We start from the raw sequence: 9,272 nt of genomic DNA, 5'->3' as shown, positions 1-9,272 counted from the left end.
AAAATCTATACTGAACATGTATAGATTTTTCTCTGGTCATTATTCCCTAAACAATATACAATACAGTATAATAACTATTTGCATAGCATTTACATTCTATTATGTATTATAAGTAATCCAGAGATGATTTAAAGTGTATGGGAGAATGTGTGTAGGTTATATGCAAATACCACACCATTTTATATAAGGGACTTGAGTATTCATGGATTTCGTTATGGTGGGGGGGGCCCTGAAACTAATCCACTATGGATACTATATTTTCTATCATAACACTTTTCCTTGTTTATCACGTTTTTTTTGGAGGTGTTGTTTTTTGGAGACAGAGTCTCCCTCTGTCACCCAAGCTGGAGTGCAATGGTGCAATCTCTGCTTACTGCAACCTCCACCTCCCAGATTTAAGCAATTCTCCTGCCTCAGCCTCCCGAGTAGCTGGGATTACAGACATGAGCCACCACGCCCTGCTAATTTTTGTATTTTTAGTAGAGGCAGGACTTCACCATGTTGGCCAGGCTGGTCTCAAACTCCTGACCTCAGGTGTTCCACCCACCTCAGCCTTCCAAAGTGCTGGGATTATAGGCATGAGCCGCCATGCCCGGCCTCTTTATCACATTTTGTACTTTGTTGTTTCTTGTCTTTTATCTGTCTGCTCCATCAGATCCTATGGTGGAGAGAGCGTGAGCACGTCTGTTTGGTTACCACTACATATCTAATACCCGGTGTTTTATAGGTTCTCTGTTCATTTGCCTAAATGAATGAAAAAAACAAAAGCCAAATACATGGATTTCAAACTGTAATGTATAAGCGGACTTCAGGATCTTTTTTTGCTTGTTTTTTGTTTTTTTGTGTTTTTTTGTATTTTTAGTAGAAACGGGGTTTCTCAATGTTGGCCAGTCTGGTCTTAAACTCCTGACCTCAGGTGATCCGCCCACCTCGGCCTCCCAAAGTGCTGGGATTACAGGTGTGAGCCACCGCGTCCGGTCTGACTTCAGGATCTTAATTAGCTTCAACCTCAAGTACTATTATGTTTAAAACATTGGACCTGGGTTCACATTCCAGTTTAATTACTTACTAGCTATGTAATTTTGAGCTATTTACGTAAGCCCTCCAAATCTCAAATTCTTCCAAAAGGAGCTAAAAATAGTATCTGCTTCTCAGAGTTGTGAGAACTGAATGATAATGTTCCTCCCTCCCTGTGAAGCTATTAAGCACTCAATAAATGGTTGATATTATTATTCATATTAGAATTTCTTTTGTCTCCCACTGGTTATTTGTTCTTCTTTTCTCTGCATCAATTGCTTCACTTAAAGCACCAATTCTAATTTAATGAGGTTATTTTAAATGTGATCTTGGCTCAAAGGTCTTCTAGACAATATGATAAGGAATGCTGACCTTATCACAGCAACACTGTGTATAACCTTCCATACCATATGAATATAGGAGCGTCCCTGTTTGGGAAACCTTTAGGAAACTCTTATGTGTAGATTCACTGAACACATATTTAATGAGTACCAGGTAGTATTAATGAGTGTCAGGTAGTATTCTAGGAGTCAGGGATATGCCAATGAACGAAATACACAAAAATCTCTGCTTTTCTGGAGTTGACATTCTAGTATTATTTGCTATAATGCAAAAGGATTTGTGAATTTTAGAAATTTTGTGAATTGTTTAAAAGGGGATTCCTTTAAATAGCTATAAACTATACTTAAAATGTAGCCAGGTTGGCCGGGCGTGGTGGCTCATGCCTGTAATTCCACCACTTTGGGAAGCCGAGGTGGGTGGATCATGAGGTCAGGAGTTCAAGACCAGCCTGGCCAATATGGTGAAATCCCGCCTCTACTAAAAATACAAAAATTAGCTGGGCATGGTGGCACGCACCTGTAATCCCAGCTAATCGGGAGGCTGAGACAGGAGAATTGCTTGAACCCATGAGGTGGAGGTTGCAGTGAGCTGAGATCATGCCACTGCACTCCAGCCTGAGTGACAGAGCAAGACTCCATCTCAAAAAAATAAAATAAAATAAAAGTAGTCGGGCATAGTGGCTCACGCCTGTAATCCCAGCACTTTGGAAGGCTGGGGCGGGCGGATCACGAGGTCAGGAGATTGAGACCATCCTGGCTAACACTGCAAAACCCCGTCTCCACTAAAAATACAAAAAATTAGCCAGGCATGGTGGCACACGCCTGTAGTCCCAGCTACTTGGAAGGCTGAGGCAGGAGAATTGTTTGAACCCGGGAAGCAGAAGTTTCAGTGAGCCAAGATCACGCCACTGCACTCCAGCCTGAGCGACAGAGCAAGACTCTGTCTCAAAAAATAAAAAATAAAAAAATAAAATAAAAGACTACCTCTACAATCGTTTTGTTTGTTTGTTTGTTTGTTTTTGAGATGGAGTTTCACTCTAGTTGCCCAGGCTGGAGTGCAATGGCACGATCTTGACTCATTGCAACCTCTGCCTCCCAGGTTCAAGAGATTCTCCTGCCTCAGCCTCCCCAGTAGCTGGGATTACAGGCATGCACCACCAAGCCCGTCTAATTTTGTATTTTTAGTAGAGACTAGGTTTCTCCATGTTGGTCAGGCTGGTCTCGAACTCCCGACCTCAGGTGATCTGCCTGCCTCGGCCTCCCAAAGTGTTGGGATTACAGGCATGAGCCACCGCGCCCGGCCTCTACAATAGGTTTAAAGCATATCCGAGGCATAGGTTGCAATGAGCCGAGATTGTGCCACTGCACTCCAGCCTGGGTGACAGAGCAAGACTCTGGCTCAGAAAAAAACTTAAAAAAAATAAATAAATAAATAAAGTGTATCTGGCAAGAATCTGATAATCATACTCATGTTATGGCTGTTTGATTCATTAACAGACCATTTATTCTATAAGACACTTCCTGGCTGCAACTTCCTCCCCTCCTGAAGCTAGTGCTAATAAAAATTTCCTTTCTAGGCAACTATGGAGACAGCACAAAGATCAGTGGCTACTAGGTTTTGGGGAGAGGATGAATATAGGTGGGGTACAGAGAATTGTTAGGGCAGTGAAAATACTCTGTATGGCACTATAATGATGGAGATATGTCATTACACATTTATCCAAACCCATAGAATGTACAATACTAAAAGTGAACCCTAAAGTAAGCTATGGAGTTTGGGTGGTAATGATTTGTCAATGTACAGGAGCTCCCCCTTATCAGAGGAAGATACATTCCAAGATCCCCAGTGGATGCCTGAAACCACAGATAGTATCGAACTCTCTTTATATTCTTCACAATTTTACAGATAGAAGAGTTGTTCTTACCATAGATCCTAGCAACATCAGCATGCGATTTTTTTCTTTTTTATTAATTAGAGAACTTTCTCCTTTTCACTGAAAGGTAGTACTTTATGGCTTCTCTTTGGCATATCCGAATTGCCAGCATCACTACCTTTGCACTTCGGGGCCTTTTTACTTTTTTTTTTTTTGAAATAGGGTTTTTCTCTGTTGCCCAGGCCGGAGTGCAGTGGCACCATCATAGCCCACTGCTGCCTCAAACTCCTGGGCTCAAGGGTCCTCATGTCTTGGCCTCCCAAAGTGCTGGATTACCTGTGTAAGCCACCACACCAAGCCTGGGGCCATTATTAAGTAAAATAAGTGTTATTTGAGCACAAGCCCTGATATACTGTCACAGTTTCTCAGGGTAATCTAGTAACCGAGACTAATAGGTGGGGAGTGTATACAGCAGGGATACACTGGACAAATGGATGATTCACTTCCTAGTCAGGATGGAACAGGACAGCACAAGGTTTCAACATGCTACTCAGAATGGCACACAATTTAAACTTATCAATTGTTTATTTCGGGAATATTCCATTTAATATTTTCAAACAGCAATTGACCACGGGTAACTGAAACTGAGGATAACATGGGATTTCTGTAGGTTCGTCAGTTGTAACAAATGCCCCACTCTGATGTGACATGGTGATAATGGGAGAGGCTATGCATGTTTGCAGGCAGCGGGTATATGGGAAATCTCTATATCTTCCTCTCAATTTTGCTGTGAACATAAAACTGCTCTAAAAAATAAAATCCTTTTTTAAATTGTCTTTCCATCTTTCTTTCTTTTCTTTTTTTTTTTGAGACAGAGTCTTGCTCTGTCACCCAGGCTGGAGGGCAGTCGTATGACCTTGGCTCACTTCAGCCTCCACCTCCCGGGTTCAAGCAATTCTCCTGCCTCAGTCTCCCAAATAGCTGGGACTACAGGCACATACCACCACGTCCAGGTAATTTTTGTACTTTAGTAGAGACGGGGGTTTCACCATGTTGGCCAGGCTGGTCTCAAACTCCTGACCTCAGGTGATCCACCCACTTTGGCCTCCCAAAATGCTGGGATTACAGGCATGAGCCACCTCACCTGGCCTCCTTTCCATCTTTCAATCTGTAAAATCCCAGATCTGAGTATAACATGTGAAGAAAATATGTAGTTAGGTAAAAATGTGGAGGGCAACATAAAGGAAGGGAGGTTTTATTTCGCTTCAGCATTCCCCAAAGTGAATAAGAATATGTTTGTTTAATTTTATTACTTCTTAAAATCTTTTTTTTTTTTTTTTTTTTTTGAGACTGAGTCTCGCTTCATTGCCCAGGCTGGAGTGCAGTGGCACAATCTTGGCTCACTGCAACCTCCGCCTCCCAGGTTCACGCCATTCTCCTGTCTCAGCCTGCCATGTAGCTGGGACTACAGGTGTGTGCTCGGCAATTTTTTTGTATTTTTAGTAGAGTCGGGGTTTCACCGTGTTATCCAGGATGGTCTCGATCTTCTGACCTCGTGATCCACCCACCTCGGCCTTCCAAAGCGCTGGGATTACAGGCGTGAGCCACTGCGCCTGGCCTTAAAATCCTGATAGTGTTTTATCACACTGTTGGTCCCAATTCATTAGTGGGCCATGAAATCAATTTTGTGTGTCTGACTAGCATTCTTCTTTTTACTAGAATAGAAAAAAATGTGGTATTACACAGTGTGAATTTTGTCCTGTGAAACTTGTGTTTCATGTATGTATACACGTAGTTACACGTATTTTATGTATGCTGGGTCATGATATAAAATGTATTTCTCATCATGGAGTCATGGTCAAAGTTTGAAATATCACAGAAGCTTCATGTGTTGGGGAGGAGGAAGAAGGGGTCCCTCCTAGATGCAAGAATGAGAGAATAAGCTGAGGTTTATGAATCAAAGTTCAATATTAAAACTTCTCCAAAATGGTAATCAGTTTATAGATTTCTGTTTTAACTTTTTTTTTTTTTTTTTTTTTTGAGACGGAGTCGCTCTTGTTGCCCAGGCTGGAGTGCAGTGGCACGATCTCAACTCACTGCAACCTCCACCTCCTGGGTTCAAGCGATTCTCTTGCTTCAGCCTCCCGAGTAGCTGGGATTACAGGCATGCGCCACCACACCCAGCTAATTTTGCTTTTTTTTTTTTTTTTTTTTTTAGTAGAGATGGGTTTTCTCCATGTTGGTTAGGTTGGTCTCGAACCCCCAACCTCAGGTGATCCACCCACCTCAGCCTCCCAAAGTGCTAGGATTACAGGCGTGAGCCACCGCGCCCGGTCATGTTTTAACTATTTGAGAGGAGAGCAGGAAACATTATGAGCAGATGCATTCACTTTTAATTCAGAAAATTGGTGCTAATTTAAAACAAACTTTTTTTTTAACCTCTTTATATAAGGCAGAAAATGTTTCGTTCAGAAATAAAAGAAATAATAGTTATGTTGAGTTCATTTTCAAAGTGCTGTGCTTGCCACTAAGATCTAGCAATCCAAGATTCTCTGGAGTTCTCCTTAAGCCTGTCCTCTCCCTAGAAGAGTTGATCCTTCCTTCCTTTGTAAAATAACATGTGAATACCTAGGGCAAGGATAAGCCTCTTGGAAAAACAAAACAAGACAAAGATGTTCCTACCTTAATAGGTGGTAAATTCATGCTTCCCAACTGCATGTTTCTTCATTCTAGGCTGAAAATTATTTGCAGTGCCTTATAAATATTACTTGAAATAGGAGCCCTTAGACCAGGAAAGTCATTTTCTTAGGATATTAATTTACATCCTTTGAATGTTATTTATTTACAGGGCTTTAAAAGCAATTAAGACATTTAGGGAACACATTAAACCACAGATTAATGTGAATTTTTCTGTTGGACTATCTATCATTCAAAGGCTTACCCCTACCCTTTTCCACCTAGGGAGATAAATGTTTCAGAACCAAAGAGGCATATTTCCTTTCTGTCTGGTTTCTTAGAATTCATTTAAACATGCTTATTGAAATCTCCTGTCATGCAATATTTTAGCAAGATTCCCTAAATATATACTGCTTGCAGACTGTAAATATTGCATGATAAGATTGTTACCATGTTTCCTTCCTTAGGCAAACAATACCACAGTCAAAATCCCCTATATAAACAATTCTAGTCGGTATGTACATTAATTTACATAATAAAAAGTAGGTATAGCTGTTTTCCTCTAAGGCTTTTAAATAAGTAGAAGTGAATATTCAAAAACTGTAAATGCCTTGGGACAAGAGGACTGCCTACCTCCAAACTAAATTTCACTTTCTCTAAGCAACACCCAAATCAGATCACAAAGAAAACATTTTCCTCTTTGAGGCACTGTCTTCAAAAAAACTTGAATTCCTGAGGAGTCCTAATGGGTTATAGACTGATAAGACCACCAGAAACAGAGGACTCCGTGAGCATTTTTGAGACCAATTTCCTATTTCTAAAAAGGAAAGATACTTGTCAAAACTAAATATGACTCCCACTGAACAACTGCATAATCAGGACACTAATAAACAAAGATTCATCCCCTTAGGTCTCTTGGCCATGGCATGGTGTAAAGTATTCCAGGAAAAAGAGAAATATCAGAGGTGGTTGCCACCCTTTTAACAGTTCATTATAGGTGGGGGTGGGTGAGAGGATCTGGGACTGAAATTTTACTCATCCAGCTACATAAACTGTGGCAAAATAATCAGGTCTGCACGGAGGCAAACAACCAGATAGAGAAATTAGAATCTTGATCTTGTTTTAAACTTTTGGGTTTCCATTTCCTTCGTTTTAAAGGAAAATAAACATTTAAAATTTGATTTTTTTAAAGCTACAATGTTGACTCCCACAAAAATTACAGCTTTGACCCTAGTTTTCTGTTTATATCCACCAGTTAGGTATATGAACTTAACCAGTTTAACATGGACAGCTAGCAAATTGTCCTTCTTCTGGAAGAGTTCCTTTCACTCCTGCATAGTGGTTAAAGCACAGACTTTGGAATCATATAGGCTTGAACTAGATGCCTGGTGGCCACTTTTTAGCTGCATAATTATGAGTAAGTTGCTTAATCTCTCAACTAAATACTGAGAATATTATCTGTACCTATTAGACAGGGTCTTTATGAGAACTGAATAAGACAATGCATGCAAATAAATGGTAGCTCAGAGACTAAGGAAGAGAAGGAGGAAGGGGAAGGGAATATAGAATGAGGAAAACTGAAGGGGAAGAAGACAGGAGAGACGAGCAGGGGCACAGGGAAGAGGTGGGGATAGTGGAAAGGGGTGAGGGGGGAGAGGAAAGAGGAAAGAAATACCACAATTATAATCTCCTCTTTGTGAAGGACACCCACTGTGCTTGGCAAACACTTAATCACATAACCTTGCTTGTACCTCATTATCCACTTTCTCCATCTTCACCTGAGCAGTTGGCTCACATTCCCCCCAAAAAACAACCACACAGCCATACTGACTAGGTTTCACTTCAAATTCATGTCCACAATTAGCAACTGGTTTTTGTTTTGTTTTTTTTTTTTTTGAGACGGAGTTTCGCTCTTGTTGCCCAGGCTGGAGTGCAATGGCGCCATCACCGCAACCTCTGCCTCCTGGGTTCAAGTGATTCTCCTGCCTCAGTCTCCCGCAACCAATTTTAAAATAAAGAAAATTTGGTTTTCCAGCATTGATTAATTCAGTCACACAATCATATAATGAAGCACCTAAGTGCTTTCCATCTTTTTCTTCTGCCAGACTCAGAACCATGAAATGACAACTATGTTATGCAGGCATACCAATGTCTAGTTGAAGAGAGATGCTTTCTTCCCTGGAGATCCTTTTGTCAGAAAAGAAAACCTTTCACAGTAACCCCTAAACAATCTTCCCCTTCTGTTTCACTGGCCAGATGGCATCACTTGACCAAGTCTTAATCCTTGGCAAGGTGAATGAAACTATCGTGTTTGGATTAAATCAACAAATTTCAACCTCTGGAACTGGAATGGGGCTCATTTCCAACAATATACATGGCCGTGAGGAAGACAGGAGATATCTGGAGAATTATATTACCAGAAGAGAATTACAGTGGCAGAAACACTTACCAGCTTGGACTGAAAGTGACATAGACAGTACAAAATGAAAAGAGGCCTCTGGATCCCCCACCTTGCAAACTTCTACCAGCAGAAAGCAGGTTAAAAAAAAAAACTACTTGGTTGCAAAAACATGTTATCTTTCATGAAAAAAGAAGGATGACTCAGAGGGTGGAAACAAGAGCCAAGAAGGTAGAAGATTATTCTCAGGCTTTGAGACCTAATCAAGGAAAAGCCAATCAGTGCTTAACTGAATTTCAGAATTGCTAAGGACCAGTTACTCTTGTGTGACTTCCCTATTCCCCTTTTCTGAATAGGAATGTCTGTGTAGCAGTCAACTTATGCCTGTCCTACCATTTTATGTTGAGTATGCATGGAGGAAGCTAACTTGTTTCTTTAGTTCACAGGTCTTCAGATCAAGAGAAACTGTATTCAGGGAGCTGTACTTATGAAACTAAACCTGAGAAGTCTCATTTACACCTGAACCTGATTTATACAATGAAATTCTAAACTTTGAAGTGAGGCTCCAATTAAATGGGACTTTTGAGAATCTTGGGGGAAAGTGAGTACATTTTGCATGTGGGTGCAATGTTAATATAGGGTAGATTGTGGAAGCTAGCCTCCAAGATGGCCCCCAGCGATCCTTCTGGTATCCTTACCTTCTGGTATTCACATCCTTATATAGTACACTCCCACCTTGCATCAGGGTTGGCTTCTGTGGCCAACAGACACTACAGAAGTGATAGTACATGATGGAAATAGGTCATAAAAAACTTTGTGATTGCCGGGCGCGGTGGCTCACACCTGTAATCCCAGCACTTTGGGAGACCAAGGCAGGGGGATCACCTGAGGTCAAGAGTTCAAGACCAGCCTGGCCAACATGGAGAAACCCTGTCTCTACTGAAAATACAGAATTAGCTGGGCGTG

Source organism: Hylobates moloch, unplaced genomic scaffold, assembly GCF_009828535.3.
Source record: "Hylobates moloch isolate HMO894 unplaced genomic scaffold, HMol_V3 SCAFFOLD_18, whole genome shotgun sequence".
NCBI classification, from domain to species: Eukaryota; Metazoa; Chordata; class Mammalia; order Primates; family Hylobatidae; genus Hylobates; species Hylobates moloch.
This window is presented reverse-complemented; position numbering follows the sequence as displayed.